Genomic DNA, 19,912 nt, shown 5'->3' with positions numbered 1-19,912 from the left:
CTCTGCCCCGTGCCCCTGGAGCTGCTCTTGGCCAGGCAGCCTCAGTGGGAGCCAGCACTGGCTGCAGCCCCAGCGGGGCCCCCAGGACAAGGCCCAGCAATTGAGAGGCCAATGGAAGCACTGGGCAGCAGCAGAACCCTCAGCAGAGTTATTTGGACAATCATGGGCTGGCCACAACTCCACTGCACCCTCAATGGGAATGTTCCCTGTCCATGCTGGACTTTGAAAAGAAGCTGTTGGAGGGGGCGGGCAATAAAACACTCACTGTTTTCTGTTCCAGGAATACCAGATTCCAAAGCAGCAGAATAGGAAGACAAGCTCCAAATAAAGCATGCCTGCCAGAAACCCTAGCCAGCAGTCGGTTCCCTGACAGAAGCCCCTTCCGAGGCCATCCTGGGCATCGGGAACAGGTCTTGTGGTGCCGGCTGCATCTGTGGGAGCGATGGGGAGCGTGAGCCCGTGCTGTGCTGCACTGCTGAGCTGGCAGCACGGTGGATACAGGCAGGACGTTCTCTGTTTCCCCCAGAGCTGGGGCCTGCAGGCACCTTGCCGGCCCTTGGCACAGGCTGTGCCAGCCAACAAAGCCCAGCAGGCCGGGAGGAGAGCCCGGGGGCAGCGCAGCTGCTTGGGCAGTGGCTGCTGCCAGGGACACGGGCCAAAGCCATGCCTGAGCAGCCACTGCCACCCCTGGCCCTCCCTGCCCCGTCACAGCTCCCCCAGCCCCAGGGGACAGGCTCAGGCCCTGTCAGGACCCAGCGCAGCCCCTGCCCAGTCGGGAGCCAGGGCTGGCTCTGGCCCTGGGCTGGCGGCAGGGCTCCCGCTCGGGGCTGCTCCTGTGCCTTGGGCCTCTGGGCACTCAGGGCCAGCTCCGCAGCAGCTGCAGCGCCAGGGACGTTGCTGCACCAGTCCCGTTTCCCCGGGGCTCTGAACCAGCTCCAGAGGCCTGGAAGCCGAGGCGCCTCCAGCTTTGGCTGCTGCCGGGCCGGGCAAGGGCAGGCCCTGGGGGAAGAGCTGCTGCCACACAGCCCCGGCCAGGCCTGAGCCCGGCACAGCAATTACCTGCTGTGCCTGTGCCCATGTCTGGCATCGCCTTCCTTCCTGCAGCAGGGGCTGCCAATGAGCCACTGCTTCTCCCTGAGTGTTCCTCCTCCTTCTGCACAGCCTTTTGGTCCATCACTTGAAAAAGGAAAAAAGGGACAACTGGATCAAATGGAAATATTCCCCACTGGGGAGGTGGCACCTTCAGGAGGCAATGCTTGTCTAAGTCACAGGTAAAGATCAGGAAAAAGCCCAGGTAATTGGGGCTGGGCCAGTGCACTCCCTTGTGCAAACAGCTGCACCTCCTGATCTTCTCAGAGACTGGGAAATGGCAGGGGATCTCAGGCCCACAGTACAGTTGGGGCACCCTATCAGCTAATGCCAAATTCCATCCTGCAGAGGCTGGGGAGGAATTGCAGCCAGGCCAGGTTGGGAAACAGCCCTGCAGGGCGTGAAAGCAGCAGCGGGGCAGCGAGGCTGCCATGGATCCCTTCCCGCTGTGCCGGGCACGGCGTGTCCAGATGTGCAGCCAAAGGCACCGGCTGCTGAGTCCCAGGGGAAGCATGAGGGAAACGCACCCACCTTGTCCTCCGGGTGCTTCCTTCTGTGTTTGTCTCAGGAATTCATCTGAGTCATGAGACTTTTTGGCGGCAAAAACTTGGGTCTTTCCTTTTGGAGGACCTTAAGAGAAAGTAGTTCCATTTCCCAGGAATGGATCCCACAAAAGCGGGACTCAGCCTGTGGGGTCAGCAGGGACACACTACTCACCCCTGCCATGGGAGTTGGGTTGGGGCCAAGCATCCAGCCCTGGAGCTTGAGAAGTCCTCCACGCAGACACACCTGTAACTCAACAGCCACAGAAGCTTCTGCCATCTCTGCTGATCTGCACGGGCACCACTAATCCGCAGGAGCGGTGAGGGGTTCGTGCAGGGCGCGGGCACACACGTGCATGGTTCTGTGCTGGCACCTGCAGCGATGCCCCCCTGGCCCAGCTTTGGCCTCTGAGCTGGCAGCTCTCCCAGGGGAAAGGCCTTGACCTACCCTCAGCATCTCCCAGAGCCTCAGTCCTGGATGTGGGACCTTCACCGGCAGGTTCAGCTGCAAGGAAAGGCAGGACAGAAGAGCTCCTGTGGCACTGCAGGAGATCCTCAGGCTGCCCACAAGGCTCAGCCCCAGGGCACAGCCCTGGGCCCAGCCCCTTCCCTCTCTGCTCTTCTCTGTGGCTGCACAGAGCACACGGAAGGACACACTGGCACAGCACACGGGAGGAGGACTGAAAGATCAATGCTCCCTCCTCCCACTGACAGCGATCCTGTGGGAGCCCTCAGGCCTCCAGAAGGGAGCAGGGCAAGATTTTCAGAATCCTTCAGCCCTTACATAATGTTAAGGGAAATGGTTTATAAATGAGCTTTGGTTGCATTGATCCTGATTATTCACTAAGGAAAGGCCGAATGAAAACTTGCCCCCAGCATCCTCCAGGAACTTCAAACCATCCTTCATCGGGACTTCCTGAAAACCCATGTCACGATTCCAGTCTAAAAGGGAGCAGAGATCAGAACCATATCTGTGGCATGCTGGGATCCCCTAATGCTACAGGGAAAAGGGCACTGCAAGGGGGTCGGGTAAGGCTATGGGACCCAGATGGGAATGGACATGGCCAAAGGTGCACAGGGGCTTGGGGAGCTCTGAGCTGGCTCCTGATCACTCTCCACACTCTTTCCCTGTCCTCAGCAACATCCCTGGGAGGGGTGGCTGGAGTAGCCCAGGGCCCTGGGGCTCTCTCCCTCAAACTCACAGAAAATCCACACTAAATCCTTGGGGAAGACTGCAGCAGGCAGTGCCACAGCTATGCCTCCTTGCTACACTCGCTCCTGCCCTCCTTCTGCTGGGACAGCCACCCAGATCCCAAGGGCAAACAGTCAGGCCCTCTCAGGACACACTGGAGCCTTGCTCTCCCCCTCTGTCCTTTCCCCACCGTGGGCACCCCGTGCAGTCACTGCCAGGTTTCAGGACATGTCTCCCATGGAGGGACCCCAGCAGGACTGCTCAGTACCCGAGTGCCCTGAGCCTGCTCGGGATAATTCCCCTGGGCTGTGCCGCTCTAGTCCAGGCTGTGCCCGCACTGCCAAGCAGCAGAGAGGGCAGCTCAAGCCTCAGCAGGACTCAGGCCCAGAGGCACAGCAATTACCTCCTGTGCCTGTGCCTGGCATGGCCTCCCTTCCAGCAGCCGAGGCTGGCACGGAACCACTGCTTCCTCCGGGAAATGCATCCTTCTGCACAGGCTCTACTTTCATTTCTGGAAAATGGAAAAGAGACAGCTGGATCAGATGGAAACATTCCTCACTGGGAATGGGGAAGGTGACAATTTCAGGAGGCATCACTTGTGAAAGGAATGCATAAGGATCAGAAAACACCCAGGATTTTGGGACAACCCAAGGCTGCTTCCTTCCCCAAACAGCCCCAACATCTGATCTGCCTGGACACCAGGAAATTGCAGGGCATCTGAGGGTGGGCATGGCCTGTGGTGCAATTGGGGCTGTCTGCCAGCTGATGCCAAATGCCTTCCTGCAGAGGCTGGGCAGAAGCTGCAGCCAGGCCAGGCTGGCAAACAGCCCTGCAGGGCGTGAAAGCAGCAGCGGGGCAGCGAGGCTGCCATGGATCCCTTCCTGCTGTGCCGGGCACGGCGTGTCCAGATGTGCAGCCAAAGCCCCCGGCTGCTGAGTCCCAGGAGCAGCATGAGGGAAATGCACCCACCTTGTCTTCTCTGCAGACGTTCCTTCAGCATTTGCCACATGATTTCTAATGGGTCCTGGAATTTCCTGCCTGCCATGTCTTTGGTCTCTCCTGTCAGAGGACCTTAAGAGAAAGTAGTTCCATTTCCCAGGAATGGACCCCACAAAAGCAGGGCTCAGCCTGAGGGGTCAGCAGGGACACACTACTCACCCCTGCCATGGGAGCTGGCCTTTTGTGCAGCATCCAAGGTAGGAGTTGGTGAGGTCGTCCCTGCAGACACGCCTGTAACACAACAGCCACAGAAGCTTCTGTCACCTGGTTCTTACCAGTCAGTCAAACATTACGCCTTGGTGGGACAGTGAGAACATACCTGCAGAATGCTCAGAGGGCTTCACAACTTCAGAGCGCCAGGCTAATGGAGAATCCTTCCCAGCATCCCAGTCTGGAAGCAAACTAAGATGAGAACTGTTTCCATTGTGTGCCAGGGCTGGCTCTGGCCCTGGGCTGGCGGCAGGGCTCCCGCTCGGGGCTGCTCCTGTGCCTTGGGCCTCTGGGCACTCAGGGCCAGCTCCGCAGCAGCTGCAGCGCCAGGGACGTTGCTGCACCAGTCCCGTTTCCCCGGGGCTCTGAACCAGCTCCAGAGGCCTGGAAGCCGAGGCGCCTCCAGCTTTGGCTGCTGCCGGGCCGGGCAAGGGCAGGCCCTGGGGGAAGAGCTGCTGCCACACAGCCCCGGCCAGGCCTGAGCCCGGCACAGCAATTACCTGCTGTGCCTGTGCCCGTGTCTGCCTTTGCCTTCCTTCCTGCAGCAGGGGCTGGCACCGAAGATGGAGTGCTTCCTTCAAGAAATACCACCTTCCACTGAAGCACTATGTCCATCTCTTGACAAAGGAAGGGAGACAGCTGCATCAGATGGGGCTGTTCCCCACTTGGGCGGTGGCATCAGAGGTAATATTTGTGAAATTTATGGAGCAGGAAAATGGCCAGGTTACAGTGGCATGATGAGAGCACTTCCACCACCAAACAGCCACCCTTTTCCTAATCTGCAGGGCTGGATATAGTGGGGGATCTCAGGGTGTGTTACAGTTTGGGCATGGCCTGTCAGCTGATGCCAAATGCCTTCCTGCAGAGGCTAGGCAGAAGCTGCAGCCAGGCCAGGCTGGGAAACAGCCCTGCAGGGCGTGAAAGCAGCAGCGGGGCAGCAAGGCTGCCATGGATCCCTTCCTGCTGTGCCGGGCACGGCGTGTCCAGATGTGCAGCCAAAGCCCCCGGCTGCTGAGTCCCAGGGGAAGCATGAGGGAAAGGCACCCACCTTCTCTTGTCTGCAGGGGTTCCTTCAGCTCTTGCCTCATCTGTTTGGATGGTTCCAGGGATATCTTATCTGTTGTATCTTGGATTTTCCCTGTTGGAGTACCTTAGAGAAAAATATTTCCATTTCCCAGGAAGGGATCCCAGAAAAGCAGGGCTCAGCCTGTGGGGTCAGCAGGGACACACTACTCACCCCTGAGATGGGAGCTGGGCTTGAGTGCAGCATCCAAGGTAGCAGCTGGAGAAGCTGGAGAAGTCTTCCCTGTAGACACATCTGTAACACAACAGCCACAGAAGCTTCTGTCACCTGGTGCCTGCCCGCTTGTCTACAATTCTTCCTTGGTGGCACACTGAGAACATACCTGCAGGAGGCTCCAAGGGCTTCAAAACTTTATTCATCCAAGCTGATGGAGAAGCCTTCCCAGCACCCTCATCTACAATGCAGCACAGATGAGAACATTTTCCAGTGTGTGCTGGGATCTCTTTCTGCCACAGGGAACTGGGCACTGCCAGGGAGTCGGGAAAGGCCATGGGAGCCAGATGTGAATAGACATGGCCAAAGCTGCCCAGGGGCCTGGGGAGCTCTGGGCTGGCTCCTGGTCACTCTCCACACTCTTTCCCTGCCCTCAGCAACATCCCTGGGAGGGGTGGCTGCAGCAGTGCAGGGACCTGGAACTCTCCCCCTCACACACAGAAGAAATCCTCCCTAAAGCATGGGGGAAAACTGCAGCAGGCAGTGCCACAGCTATCCATCCTGCCCTCCCTCTGTCCCTCCTGCCCTCCTTCTGTGGGGAAACCCCCCAGATCCCAAGGGCAAACAGCCAGGCCCTCTCAGGACACACTGGAGCCTTGCTCTCCCCCTCTGTCCTTTCCCCACCGTGGGCACCCCGTGCAGTCGCTGCCAGGTTTCAGGACATGTCTCCCATGGAGGGACCCCAGCAGGACTGCTCAGTACCCTGAGCCTGCTCGGGATAATTCCCCTGGGCTGTGCTGCTCTAGTCCAGGCTGTGCCCGCACTGCCAAACAGCAGAGAGGGCAGCTCAAGCCTCAGCAGGGCTCAGGCCCAGAGGCACAGCAATTACCTCCTGTGCCTGTGCCTGGCATGGCCTCCCTTCCTGGAGCTGAGGCTGGCATGCAACCACTGCTTCCTCCGGGAAATGCTTCTTTCTCCGCAGGCTCTCCTTTCATTTCTGGAGAATGGAAAAGAGACACATGGATCGGATGGAAACATTCCTGACTGGGAATGGGGAAGGGGACAATTTCAGGAGGCATCACTTGTGAAAGGAATGCATAAGGATCAGAAAACACCCAGGATTTTGGGACAACCCAAGGCTGCTTCCTTCCCCAAACAGCCCCAACATCTGATCTGCCTGGACACCAGGAAATTGCAGGGGATCTGAGGGTGGGCATGGCCTGTGGTGCATTTGGGGCTGTCTGCCAGCTGATGCCAAATGCCTTCCTGCAGAGGCTGGGTAGAAGCTGCAGCCAGGCCAGGCTGGGAAACAGCCCTGCAGGGCGTGAAAGCAGCAGCGGGGCAGCGAGGCTGCCATGGATCCCTTCCTGCTGTGCCGGGCACGGTGTGTCCAGATGTGCAGACAAAGGCCCTGGCTGCTGAGTCCCAGGAGCAGCATGAGGGAAATGCACCCACCTTGTCTTCTCTGCAGACATTCCTTCAGCATTTGCCACATGATTTCTAATGGGTCCTGGAATTTCCTGCCTGCCATGTCTTTGGTCTCTCCTGTCAGAGGACCTTAAGAGAAAGTAGTTCCATTTCCCAGGAATGGACCCCACAAAAGCACGGCTCAGCCTGAGGGGTCAGCAGGGACACACTACTCACCCCTGCCATGGGAGCTGGCCTTTTGTGCAGCCTCCAAGGTAGGAGTTGGTGAGGTCGTCCCTGCAGACACGCCTGTAACACAACAGCCACAGAAGCTTCTGTCACCTGGTTCTTACCAGTCAGTCAAACATTACGCCTTGGTGGGACAGTGAGAACATACCTGCAGAATGCTCAGAGGGCTTTACAACTTCAGAGCGCCAGGCTAATGGAGAATCCTTCCCAGCATCCCAGTCTGGAAGCAAACCAAGATGAGAACTGTTTCCATTGTGTGCCAGGGCTGGCTCTGGCCCTGGGCTGGCGGCAGGGCTCCCGCTCGGGGCTGCTCCTGTGCCTTGGGCCTCTGGGCACTCAGGGCCAGCTCCGCAGCAGCTGCAGCGCCAGGGACGTTGCTGCACCAGTCCCGTTTCCCCGGGGCTCTGAACCAGCTCCAGAGGCCTGGAAGCCGAGGCACCTCCAGCTTTGGCTGCTGCCGGGCCGGGCAAGGGCAGGCCCTGGGGGAAGAGCTGCTGCCACACAGCCCCGGCCAGGCCTGAGCCCGGCACAGCAATTACCTGCTGTGCCTGTGCCCGTGTCTGCCTTTGCCTTCCTTCCTGCAGCAGGGGCTCGCACCGAAGATGGAGTGCATCCTTCAAGAAATGCCACCTTCCACTGAAGCACTATGTCCATCTCTTGACAAAGGAAGGGAGACAGCTGCATCAGATGGGGCTGTTCCCCACTTGGGCGGTGGCATCAGAGGTAATATTTGTGAAATTTATGGAGCAGGAAAATGGCCAGGTTATAGTGGCATGATGAGAGCACTTCCACCACCAAACAGCCACCCTTTTCCTAATCTGCAGGGCTGGATATATTGGGGGATCTCAGGGTGTGTTACAGTTTGGGCATGGCCTGTCAGCTGATGCCAAATGCCTTCCTGCAGAGGCTAGGCAGAAGCTGCAGCCAGGCCAGGCTGGGAAACAGCCCTGCAGGGCGTGAGAGCAGCAGCGGGGCAGCGAGGCTGCCATGGATCCCTTCCTGCTGTGCCGGGCACGGCGTGTCCAGATGTGCAGCCAAAGACCCCGGCTGCTGAGTCCCAGGGGAAGCATGAGGGAAATGCACCCACCTTCTCTTGTCTGCAGGGGTTCCTTCAGCTCTTGCCTCATCTGTTTGGATGGTTCCAGGGATATCTTATCTGTTGTATCTTGGATTTTCCCTGTTGGAGTACCTTAGAGAAAAATATTTCCATTTCCCAGGAAGGGATCCTAGAAAAGCAGGGTTCAGCCTGTGGGGTCAGCAGGGACACACTACTCACCCCTGAGATGGGAGCTGGGCTTTAGTGCAGCATCCAAGGTAGCAGCTGGAGAAGCTGGAGAAGTCTTCCCTGTAGGCACATCTGTAACACAACAGCCACAGAAGCTTCTGTCACCTGGTGCCTGCCCGCTTGTCTACAATTCTTCCTTGGTGGCACACTGAGAACATACCTGCAGGAGGCTCCAAGGGCTTCAAAACTTTATTCATCCAAGCTGATGGAGAAGCCTTCCCAGCACCCTCATCTACAATGCAGCACAGATGAGAACATTTTCCAGTGTGTGCTGGGATCTCTTTCTGCCACAGGGAACTGGGCACTGCCAGGGAGTCGGGAAAGGCCATGGGAGCCAGATGTGAATAGACATGGCCAAAGCTGCCCAGGGGCCTGGGGAGCTCTGGGCTGGCTCCTGGTCACTCTCCACACTCTTTGCCTGCCCTCAGCAACATCCCTGGGAGGGGTGGCTGCAGCAGTTCAGGGACCTGGAACTCTCCCCCTCACACACAGAAGAAATCCTCCCTAAAGCATGGGGGAAAACTGCAGCAGGCAGTGCCACAGCTATCCATCCTGCCCTCCCTCTGTCCCTCCTGCCCTCCTTCTGTGGGGAAACCCCCCAGATCCCAAGGGCAAACAGCCAGGCCCTCTCAGGACACACTGGAGCCTTGCTCTCCCCCTCTGTCCTTTCCCCACCGTGGGCACCCCGTGCAGTCGCTGCCAGGTTTCAGGACATGTCTCCCATGGAGGGACCCCAGCAGGACTGCTCAGTGCCCTGAGCCTGCTCGGGATAATTCCCCTGGGCGGTGCTGCTCTAGTCCAGGCTGTGCCCGCACTGCCAAACAGCAGAGAGGGCAGCTCAAGCCTCAGCAGGGCTCAGGCCCAGAGGCACAGCAATTACCTCCTGTGCCTGTGCCTGGCATGGCCTCCCTTCCTGGAGCTGAGGCTGGCATGCAACCACTGCTTCTTCCGGGAAATGCTTCTTTCTCTGCAGGCTCTCCTTTCATTTCTGGAGAATGGAAAAGAGACAGCTGGATCAGATGAAAACATTCCTGACTGGGAATGGGGAAGGGGACAATTTCAGGAGGCATCCCTTGTGAAAGGAATGCATAAGGATCAGAAAACACCCAGGATTTTGGGACAACCCAAGGCTGCTTCCTTCCCCAAACAGCCCCAACATCTGATCTGCCTGGACACCAGGAAATTGCAGGGCATCTGAGGGTGGGCATGGCCTGTGGTGCAATTGGGGCTGTCTGCCAGCTGATGCCAAATGCCTTCCTGCAGAGGCTGGGCAGAAGCTGCAGCCAGGCCAGGCTGGGAAACAGCCCTGCAGGGCGTGAAAGCAGCAGCGGGGCAGCGAGGCTGCCATGGATCCCTTCCTGCTGTGCCGGGCACGGCGTGTCCAGATGTGCAGCCAACGCCCCCGGCTGCTGAGTCCCAGGAGCAGCATGAGGGAAATGCACCCACCTTGTCTTCTCTGCAGACGTTCCTTCAGCATTTGCCACATGATTTCTAATGGGTCCTGGAATTTCCTGCCTGCCATGTCTTTGGTCTTTCCTGTCAGAGGACCTTAAGAGAAAGTAGTTCCATTTCCCAGCAATGGACCCCACAAAAGCAGGGCTCAGCCTGAGGGGTCAGCAGGGACACACTACTCACCCCTGCCATGGGAGATGGCCTTTTGTGCAGCATCCAAGGTAGGAGTTGGTGAGGTCGTCCCTGCAGACACGCCTGTAACACAACAGCCACAGAAGCTTCTGTCACCTGGTTCTTACCAGTCAGTCAAACATTACGCCTTGGTGGGACAGTGAGAACATACCTGCAGAATGCTCAGAGGGCTTCACAACTTCAGAGCGCCAGGCTAATGGAGAATCCTTCCCAGCATCCCAGTCTGGAAGCAAACCAAGATGAGAACTGTTTCCATTGTGTGCCAGGGCTGGCTCTGGCCCTGGGCTGGCGGCAGGGCTCCCGCTCGGGGCTGCTCCTGTGCCTTGGGCCTCTGGGCACTCAGGGCCAGCTCCACAGCAGCTGCAGCGCCAGGGACGTTGCTGCACCAGTCCCGTTTCCCCGGGGCTCTGAACCAGCTCCAGAGGCCTGGAAGCCGAGGCGCCTCCAGCTTTGGCTGCTGCCGGGCCGGGCAAGGGCAGGCCCTGGCGGAAGAGCTGCTGCCACACAGCCCCGGCCAGGCCTGAGCCCTGCACAGCAATTACCTGCTGTGCCTGTGCCCGTGTCTGCCTTTGCCTTCCTTCCTGCAGCAGGGGCTGGCACCTAAGATGGAGTGCTTCCTTCAAGAAATACCACCTTCCACTGAAGCACTATGTCCATCTCTTGACAAAGGAAGGGAGACAGCTGCATCAAATGGGGCTGTTTCCCACTTGGGTGGTGGCATCAGAGGTAATATTTGTGAAATTTATGGAGCAGGAAAATGGCCAGGTTACAGTGGCATGATGAGAGCACTTCCACCTCCAAACAGCCACCCTTTTCCTAATCTGCAGGGCTGGATATAGTGGGGGATCTCAGGGTGTGTTACAGTTTGGGCATGGCCTGTCAGCTGATGCCAAATGCCTTCCTGCAGAGGCTAGGCAGAAGCTGCAGCCAGGCCAGGCTGGGAAACAGCCCTGCAGGGCGTGAAAGCAGCAGCGGGGCAGCGAGGCTGCCATGGATCCCTTCCCGCTGTGCCGGGCATGGCGTGTCCAGATGTGCAGCCAAAGCCCCTGGCTGCTGACTCCCAGGGGAAGCATGAGGGAAATGCACCCACCTTCTCTTGTCTGCAGGGGTTCCTTCAGCTCTTGCCTCATCTGTTTGGATGGTTCCAGGGATATCTTATCTGTTGTATCTTGGATTTTCCCTGTTGGAGTACCTTAGAGAAAAATATTTCCATTTCCCAGGAATGGATCCCAGAAAAGCAGGGCTCAGCCTGTGGGGTCAGCAGGGACACACTACTCACCCCTGAGATGGGAGCTGGGCTTGAGTGCAGCATCCAAGGTAGCAGCTGGAGAAGCTGGAGAAGTCTTCCCTGTAGACACATCTGTAACACAACAGCCACAGAAGCTTCTGTCACCTGGTGCCTGCCCGCTTGTCTACAATTCTTCCTTGGTGGCACACTGAGAACATACCTGCAGGAGGCTCCAAGGGCTTCAAAACTTTCTTCATCCAAGCTGATGGAGAAGCCTTCCCAGCACCCTCATCTACAATGCAGCACAGATGAGAACATTTTCCAGTGTGTGCTGGGATCTCTTTCTGCCACAGGGAACTGGGCACTGCCAGGGAGTCGGGTAAGGCCATGGGAGCCAGATGTGAATAGACATGGCCAAAGCTGCCCAGGGGCCTGGGGAGCTCTGGGCTGGCTCCTGGTCACTCTCCACACTCTTACCCTGCCCTCAGCAACATCCCTGGGAGGGGTGGCTGCAGCAGTGCAGGGACCTGGGACTCTCCCCCTCACACACAGAAGAAATCCTCCCTAAAGCATGGGGGAAAACTGCAGCAGGCAGTGCCACAGCTATCCATCCTGCCCTCCCTCTGTCCCTCCTGCCCTCCTTCTGTGGGGAAACCCCCCAGATCCCAAGGGCAAACAGCCAGGCCCTCTCAGGACACACTGGAGCCTTGCTCTCCCCCTCTGTCCTTTCCCCACCGTGGGCACCCCGTGCAGTCACTCCCAGGTTTCAGGACATGTCTCCCATGGAGGGACCCCAGCAGGACTGCTCAGTGCCCTGAGCCTGCTCGGGATAATTCCCCTGGGCTGTGCCTCTCTAGTCCAGGCTGTGCCCGCACTGCCAAGCAGCAGAGAGGGCAGCTCAAGCCTCAGCAGGGCTCAGGCCCAGAGGCACAGCAATTACCTCCTGTGCCTGTGCCTGGCATGGCCTCCCTTCCTGGAGCTGAGGCTGGCATGCAACCACTGCTTCCTCCGGGAAATGCTTCTTTCTCCGCAGGCTCTCCTTTCATTTCTGGAGAATGGAAAAGAGACAACTGGATCAGATGAAAACATTCCTGACTGGAATGGGGAAGGGGACAATTTCAGGAGGCATCACTTGTGAAAGGAATGCATAAGGATCAGAAAACACGCAGGATTTTGGGACAACCCAAGGCTGCTTCCTTCCCCAAACAGCCCCAACATCTGATCTGTCTGGACACCAGGAAATTGCAGGGCATCTGAGGGTGGGCATGGCCTGTGGTGCAATTGGGGCTGTCTGGCAGCTGATGCCAAATGCCTTCCTGCAGAGGCTGGGCAGAAGCTGCAGCCAGGCCAGGCTGGGAAACAGCCCTGCAGGGCATGAAAGCAGCAGCGGGGCAGCGAGGCTGCCATGGATCCCTTCCTGCTGTGCCGGGCACGACGTGTCCAGATGTGCAGCCAAAGCCCCTGGCTGCTGAGTCCCAGGGGAAGCACGAGGGAAATGCACCCACCTTCTCCTGCCTGCTGCATTTCCTTCGGCATTTGCCTCATGTTTTCGGATGGATTATGGGGTTTCTGGTGTCCTGTAGCTTGGTCCTTCCCCTTCGGAGGACCTTAGAGCAACAGAATTCCATTTCCCAGGAACAGATCCCACAAAAGTAGGGCTCAGCCTGTGGGGTCAGCAGGGACACACTACTCACCTCTGCGATGGTTGCCAGGCTTCTGTGTAGGAATCAGCAAAGGAGCTGGAGAAGTCCTCCCTGCAGACACACCTGTAACTCAACAGCCACAGAAGCTTCTGCCATCTCTACTGATCTGCACGGGCACCACTGAGCCGCAGCAGCGGTGAGGGGATCGTGCAGGGCGCAGGCACACACGTGCATGGTTCTGTGCTGGCACCTGCAGCGCTGCCTCCCTGGCCCAGCTTTGGGATCTGAGCTGGCAGCTCTCCCAGGGGAAAGGCCTTGACCCACCCTCAGCATCTCCCAGAGCCTCAGTCCTGGACGTGGCTTGGGAAGCTGCACCACCTTCACCAGCAGGTTCAGCTGCAAAGAAAGTCAGGACAGAAGACCTGTAAATCCACCAACAGAAACACCAGCCAAACCTCACTAAAAAGTCACCACTACTCCTTGAAGTAAAATAGACTGATGCATGTTCAGACCTAAGCTTGTAAGCTGTAAAACCCATTGTTAGGAGAAGTAAAATATTTTATTTTAAACTGTATTGTTCATGAGGTTCTTTTAAGTGAACTGAATATTTAAGGTGTGATATGCAAATTTATTTCAAAAAATAAAATATTTTAGTGCTTTTGTTATAACAGACAAAAGAAATAGAAGTAAAAGCTAATGAAACACTGTAAAGAATATATTAGAACAATAATATGATTCGTGAAAAATCGGAAAAAAATTAAGTATATAAGATACAAACCAGATTTAAGTTCCAAGAAACACTAAAAGTAACATTAAATCAGATAGGATATAACAAAAGCCGTTAGATATTTAATAAGGATCAAATTAAAATAAAGGAAAAAAGCCAAGTATAGCTGAAAGAAAGAGAAGTGTACAGACTAATTACAACTTTAGAGCTAAAATGTCAAAGAAACAAAACTATAACAATTAGAAATAAGCAGGTGCTATCCTAAATCCTGAAAAACAATTTAAAAGGCTCTTATAAATCTTATGAAGTAAATACTGAGAATGAGACGAATGACGTCAGTGACTAGATCCCAAGGTGTAAGCTCTGCTACCAAGAAGATACACATCTTGGCCCTTTGGCTGCAACCCAAAGGGGCTTTGAGAGAGCTAGAGTGTTAAAACTGCAGAGGATTATTGTCACTGTATTAGTTATCCAAGCCCAAAAAGAATGAGCCATATGCACACTACCAAGTTAGTGTAGTACGCTATAATTTTAACAAATTCAGAAGGTGCACTATGAGTAGTAAAAGACACTGCAATAAAGAAAATGTGAAATAGAGCAAAAAGAATAAAATGGCAAAATTTGTAAGCAATATATTAAAACTTTTTGTTCTGGAAGAGCTAGAGAAGAAATAAATCCTGAGAGTAGAATAAAGCAAATTGCTCAAGAATTAGAAAACAAGAACATGAGACAGTTATAAAGACACATTTTAGCAGGCAACATAAGAAAACATGAAAAACTTATTTTACAAATATTACCAGCCTTAAACGACTATGGAGTCAAAATATATCTAAATTACAATAAGCACATGCATTGATATAAAAAAATATAATTGACAATCCAAAGAAAAGAAATTAAAGATTTAGAATAATCTACCTTATGAGAAGAGCTGTTAATTTTATACCCTGACTAGTAGTATGAAAGTGTAGTTGTCAAGTTTTATAAATACTAAACATAAAATCAGAAAATAAGTAAGCTTTGTCAAAGTGTATCCTAAAAGTACAAATTTAATAAATTAATAGAGAAAGGGAGGGATTCTGATAGATTGTATGCACAAATTCATGCTGAGACTACAGTAATCTCGCCTAATGAAAATCCTAGCATAACAAAGGAGGGTTCAGGGCAATCAACATGCACCAAAATCCTAGCCTGAATATTCATCCCCAGAAATGCTGATTCCAGAAGATTATTTCTCTGACCAAACCTCAGCAATGTGCATTCGATTTGCATCATCTATAAGATAAATGTGTGCCTCCTAGAATGCATATTCCAGGAGATTTTCCTCTAACAAAGTGAATTTTTTACCAGTTTTGGGGAAACTCTCAGCAAGAGCTGCAGCAAGAAAGGAAAAAATACATGAATATGCAAAAAGGATAAAAACAACCATAAGAAAGCAGAAAAACTCCTGCCCTCCACACCGCTTGGAGCTTGGAAATGGACAAAAAAGACTTTGAGAGAGCTGTCCCTTCGTGATGCACAGGGGAGAGAAATGCCCCACCTGTCTCATTTGACGCTGTTAGCCTGCTTCAGGGCCAATCTGATATTTGCTTCTAGATTTTCTACGACTGAATTTTAATTATGGAATAAATTCTCCTCATTAATCAAAAAAAGCTAATTCATTTAAAACATGCGGGACTCCTGGAACCCTCATCAGGCACCCCAAAATATCCCTTTGTGCCTCTTCAGGTCCAGGCCCAGATGATCCCACAGAAGGAAATGTGCCCTCAGCCCAGGGACGCTCAGCATGGGCTCCCCCATCCCCTCGGGGCCCCGCCGCTGGGCACAGCAGCCCCTGCCTGGCTCCTGCCTGCCCACACCGTGGCCATCCACGGCTGCTCCTGGGCACGGAGCTCAGCCAGTGCTGGTGCCGGGTGGGCTTTGCTGCTGCTACCACCAGGACAATCTGGTCACAGCTGCATCTCTCTACTGCAGCAGAAGAGCTGATTTGGGAAGTGCTGTGCTGCCCCATTTCTTCAGCCCCACTAGCTGCCCACACCCACAGTGGCACTGGGCCGCCCCCAGAAAACTGTCGAATCTGGGCTGTGGCTGCAGGGCACAGCTGCTCTACAGCACAGGTGGACTGCCTTGGGGGTAGGACTGCCCTGAGGGTAGGGACAAGGAACAAGGTGAGGTCTGCTCTATGTTTTCCGACGGTGATTATTCTACAGACCATCAGGGGCAGACCAATACTGCATTAAAGGCATACACCAACTTACAAACAATGCAGGGTCCCAGGGCAGGATACAATCTTTAGCCAATTGGGAGAAACTGAGGCTGGAACACCAGGCGGGGAATACAAGGTTTAAACCAATTGGGGATTACAGGGGAGGGGAAGAACTTAAACAAACCAATGGGATTCCGAAGGATACAAAATTGATAGGGAAGTTTCTAGAGCAAGGGGCAGGCTTGGAGAGGGACTGACATGCAATGGGAGGAGTGAAAAAAAGGGCAGGTCTTTGGGGAGATGGACAAGTGGGGCAAAACCAACATCACAGGGGGGAAAGGAGGAACCCATTGGTAATAAAATATGCTATAGCAATAGAAAATAAGGGGAGGGGTATAAAACTGACTTCTAGGACTGAATTACAGTCAAAAATTTTGTTATATTTCTCCAATTACTGTATCATGAAAGAAAACCAAGCAAATTAAATGTTGCAGCAATTTTAATGAAGTAGCTTAAAAGTATATGAAATTGAATCCACTCAAAATATTGACAATATAATTTGGTTATAATAAGGGATAATTTGGTTCTTATAATAGCACATAAGGAAAAATAATCGTGCGGGGTACACGAGGGGTACGGAGGGCAGGGCTTTACCCCTGTCCCCTCACATACAAATTGCCAAGCCTAAAATTCTCCTTTTTATACTGTACATCATCACCATCTCCTCCCATTTTCAATTTGTCACACTTGTATCTCCACCTTCATTATCACTTTTACCACGCATGCTCCACCGTTTTTTAGGTGGTTGCACTGTTCTTTGGGGTCATCTCTGATGAAGGCCTCTCCTCTTCCTCGATGTCCTTTGATTCACCTTTTGGATTACACATGCGCAACAAGCTGGTATAATGTAAGACAAAGCTAATATCATACAAGCCAATACTATGTTCTAGCATCAAAGCAATAAATCTCCTATAATTAACATTTTCCTGGATGTCCAACCAAACTTTCCTCTCTTCCAACTAAATTCAGTAATACTTATCTCTTTCTTCTTCCTGTTCTGAACATCTGCAGGAGAAGGGGGGGAGCCCCTCCGCTCCCTTTCTTCCTTGGCATTACACCTTCTAACTGTTCTACTGTTTCCAAATATTAATTGTTATATCAATATTGATTACTTTACAATTTTATCAGCAGGAATCACACCTATTTATTACAACATGAACTGCAATGGAGAAGCTCTGAGTCAAGGCTCGGATGAGCTCTTCAAATAATTTCCTGGCAGAAACAGATAGCCAAACTTGCCCTTATCACATGCAAACAGAGAGTTCCAAAAATAGCAACACCTTCCGAGGCCCTTCTGGGCATTGGGAACACGTGTTGTGGTGCCGGCTGCATCTGTGGGAGCAATGGGGAGCGTGAGCCGGTGCTGTGCTGCACTGCTGAGCTGGCAGCACGCTGGATACGGGCAGGACGTTCTCTATTTCCCCCAGAGCTGGGGCCTGCAGGCACCTTGCCGGCCCTTGGCACAGGCTGTGCCAGCCAACAAAGCCCAGCAGGCCGGGAGGAGAGCCCGGGGGCAGCGCAGCTGCTTGGGCAGTGGCTGCTGCCAGGGACAAGGGCCAAAGCCATCCCTGAGCAGCCACTGCCAGCCCTGGCCCTCCCTGCCCCGTGACAGCTCCCCCAGCCCCAGGGGACAGGCTAGGGCCCTCTCAGGAAACACTGGAGCAATCACCTGCTGTGCCAGTGCCTGGAACTGCCTGCTCTCCTGCAGAAGAGGCTGCCACTTAGCCGCTGCTTCATCCTGGAACAGCCACCTTCTCTGTCAGCTTTTGGGTCATCGCTGGAGAAAGAAAAGGGACAGATGGATCAGATGGGACAGTTCCCCATGGGGAGGTGTCGTCTTCAGAAGCTAACACTGGTGAAAGTGATGGACAAGGATGAGGAAATCAGATGAGCTTTTGGGATTGGACAGGCCCCTCCCTTCTCCAAACCACCACCTCTCGTGATCTGCCTGGAGACTGGGAAATTGCAGGGTAACTCAGGGTGGACATGGCCCATGGTGCAGTTTGGGCTCCCTGGCAGCAGATGCCAAATGCCTTCCTGCAGAGGCTGGGCAGAAGCTGCAGCCAGGCCAGGCTGGCAAACAGCCCTGCAGGGCGTGAAAGCAGCAGCGGGGCAGCGAGGCTGCCATGGATCCCTTCCTGCTGTGCCGGGCATGGCGTGTCCAGATGTGCAGCCAAAGCCCCCAGCTGCTGAGTCCCAGGGGCAGCATGAGGGAAATGCACTCACCATGGCACCTCTCCAGATCACTCAGCATCTTGTGCAGAGATTTGGCTGCCTCCAGAGACTTGCTGTCTCCTGTGTCTTGGTTCTTCCATCTAGGGGGACCTTAATGGAAAGTGATTCAATTTCTCCTTCAGGCCTGAGTGGCAGTGAGGGCACCTGGGTGACTGGTGCCCTCCAAGGCATTCCCTCAGCTCTGCCTCCCACTCAGGAGCACAGGTGGTTTCTCAGTGAGCTTTGCTGGGGTGGTATGTGCAAAGTGGTGAAGTATTGGTGGATCAGGCTCTGATGTTGTACAGTTCAAGAAGCTGATGACATAGAGAGCCTTGCAAAGTCTTTCAACTGGAGAAATGATTTTTGTTTCTCTCTATTGCTGATTGAGGACTCTTTTGAGGGTTTGATGCGTCCTTTCTAGGATGGATTGTCCTGTGGGGTTTGCAGGTATACCTGTCTTATGTTCTCTTCCCCAGTCACTGAAGAACTCTTTCAACTTGTGAGAGGTATAGGCAGGTCCATTGTCTGTTTTGATCTCCTTTGGTACTCCCAGGGTAGCAAAGGCCAGGAAAAAATGTTTTATGGTGTGCTGCGCAGTTTTTCCTGGTTGTGTTGATCCAAGTACTGCTCCTGAAAATGTATCGACCGATACATGCAAGTATTTTGACTTTCCAAAAGGTGCAAAGTGGGTTACATCTGTCTGCCACAGCTGGCAGCTGTTTAAACCTCGGGGATTGACTCCCGTCTCCATAGATGGTATCTGGTAGTTTTGACAGTTCGGGCACGTGGCAACAATAGCTCCTGCTTGATCTTTTGAATGCTTGAACATTCTGATAAGGACAGGCACATTTTGATGAAAAAACGCATGTGACAACTTTGCCTGGGCAAAGATGTTAGGGACATTAGCAGTCTCTATTGCCATGGCTAAGGTGTCTGCTTTCCTGTTCCCTTCTGGAATGAAACCTGGGAGGTCAGTGTGTGACCTCACGTGCATTATATGGTAAGGTTGTTTTCTGTGGGAAATTAAGCGTGTTAATGTAGAAATCAATTGGTATAACTTTGGATTGGAAACCTCTTTGAGAAGAGCATGTTCTGCTCTCATAGCTATGCCAGCAACATAAGCTGAATCTGTGACCAGATTAAAAGGTTCGTTTTTGAATTTCTCAAAGACTCTGATAACAGCTGCTAATTCTGCAATCTGTGGAGATCGCTCCACTATTTCCGTGTCAGATTCCCAGTTTTGGGTCTTAGGGTCTTTCCATGTTATTACCGACTTGTGGGATGACCCTGAGCCATCTGTGAAGATGGTTAGAGCTTTGAGAGGTGTTCTACTTTGGATTAATTTTGAGGTCAGATGAAATGTTACATCACTATTAAAAAGCTTATGTTTTGGGATATGTACTGAAATTTGGCCTGTATAGCTGTCTAAGGCATATTGGAGATTTTCGTTGGTCTGGAGCAAATGTTCCACGTTCCCAGTGGTCACTGGCAAATATATGCATGTGAACTCACACCCTGCAAGGGAGTGGAGGCGAGTTCTAGCCTTTTTTATTAAATGTGCCATAATTTCTTGGAAGGTGGTAATTTTCTTTGTGGGTTGGTTATTTGTAAAGATCCATTCCAGTATTAGTAAAGGGTCTCGAATTTGAGTGTCCCATTGGAAGATCAGTCCATAGAACCAAGGTGCTTTTCCCAGAATGACGAACTGGAAAGGCAGGCTGGGCTCAAAGCGATGGGCTTTGAGTGGAGACAGGGCTTCTTGGACCTTGGTGATGGCATCTCGGGCTTCTGCTGTAAGAGTGCATGGAGAGTCCAGATCCTCCTTGCCCCAAAGAAGGTTGAACAGTGGAGCGAGGTCCTCTGATGTAATTCCTAGCAGTGGACGTACCCAGCTGATGGATCCGCACAGACTGTGTAAGTCTCTCAGAGTTTTTGGGTTGTCTCGGATGGCGAGCTGCTGGGGTACGATGGTCCTTTCCCGGA

The 19,912-nt window shown here is 53.5% G+C and overlaps 2 long non-coding RNA genes across 2 annotated transcripts; both read right to left on the bottom strand.

The window, feature by feature from the left end:
• Nucleotides 1–1,062: 1,062 nt before the first annotated feature.
• On the bottom strand, nt 1,063–1,885 carry LOC135307486 (uncharacterized). The gene is made up of 3 exons (XR_010368211.1): nt 1,807–1,885; nt 1,621–1,719; nt 1,063–1,176 (listed from the first exon to the last, which is right to left on the bottom strand). It is a non-coding gene; the product is annotated as an uncharacterized LOC135307486 (long non-coding RNA).
• A 10,702-nt stretch (nt 1,886–12,587) lies between these two features.
• Nucleotides 12,588–13,122, bottom strand: LOC135307685 (uncharacterized). Its single transcript, XR_010368373.1, has 3 exons — nt 13,050–13,122; nt 12,777–12,848; nt 12,588–12,689 (listed from the first exon to the last, which is right to left on the bottom strand). It is a non-coding gene; the product is annotated as an uncharacterized LOC135307685 (long non-coding RNA).
• Between the last annotated feature and the right edge of the window lie 6,790 nt (nt 13,123–19,912).

The sequence above is a fragment of the Passer domesticus genome, chromosome 9, assembly GCF_036417665.1.
Source record: "Passer domesticus isolate bPasDom1 chromosome 9, bPasDom1.hap1, whole genome shotgun sequence".
Classification (NCBI taxonomy): domain Eukaryota; kingdom Metazoa; phylum Chordata; class Aves; order Passeriformes; family Passeridae; genus Passer; species Passer domesticus.
This window is presented reverse-complemented; position numbering and strand designations above follow the sequence as displayed.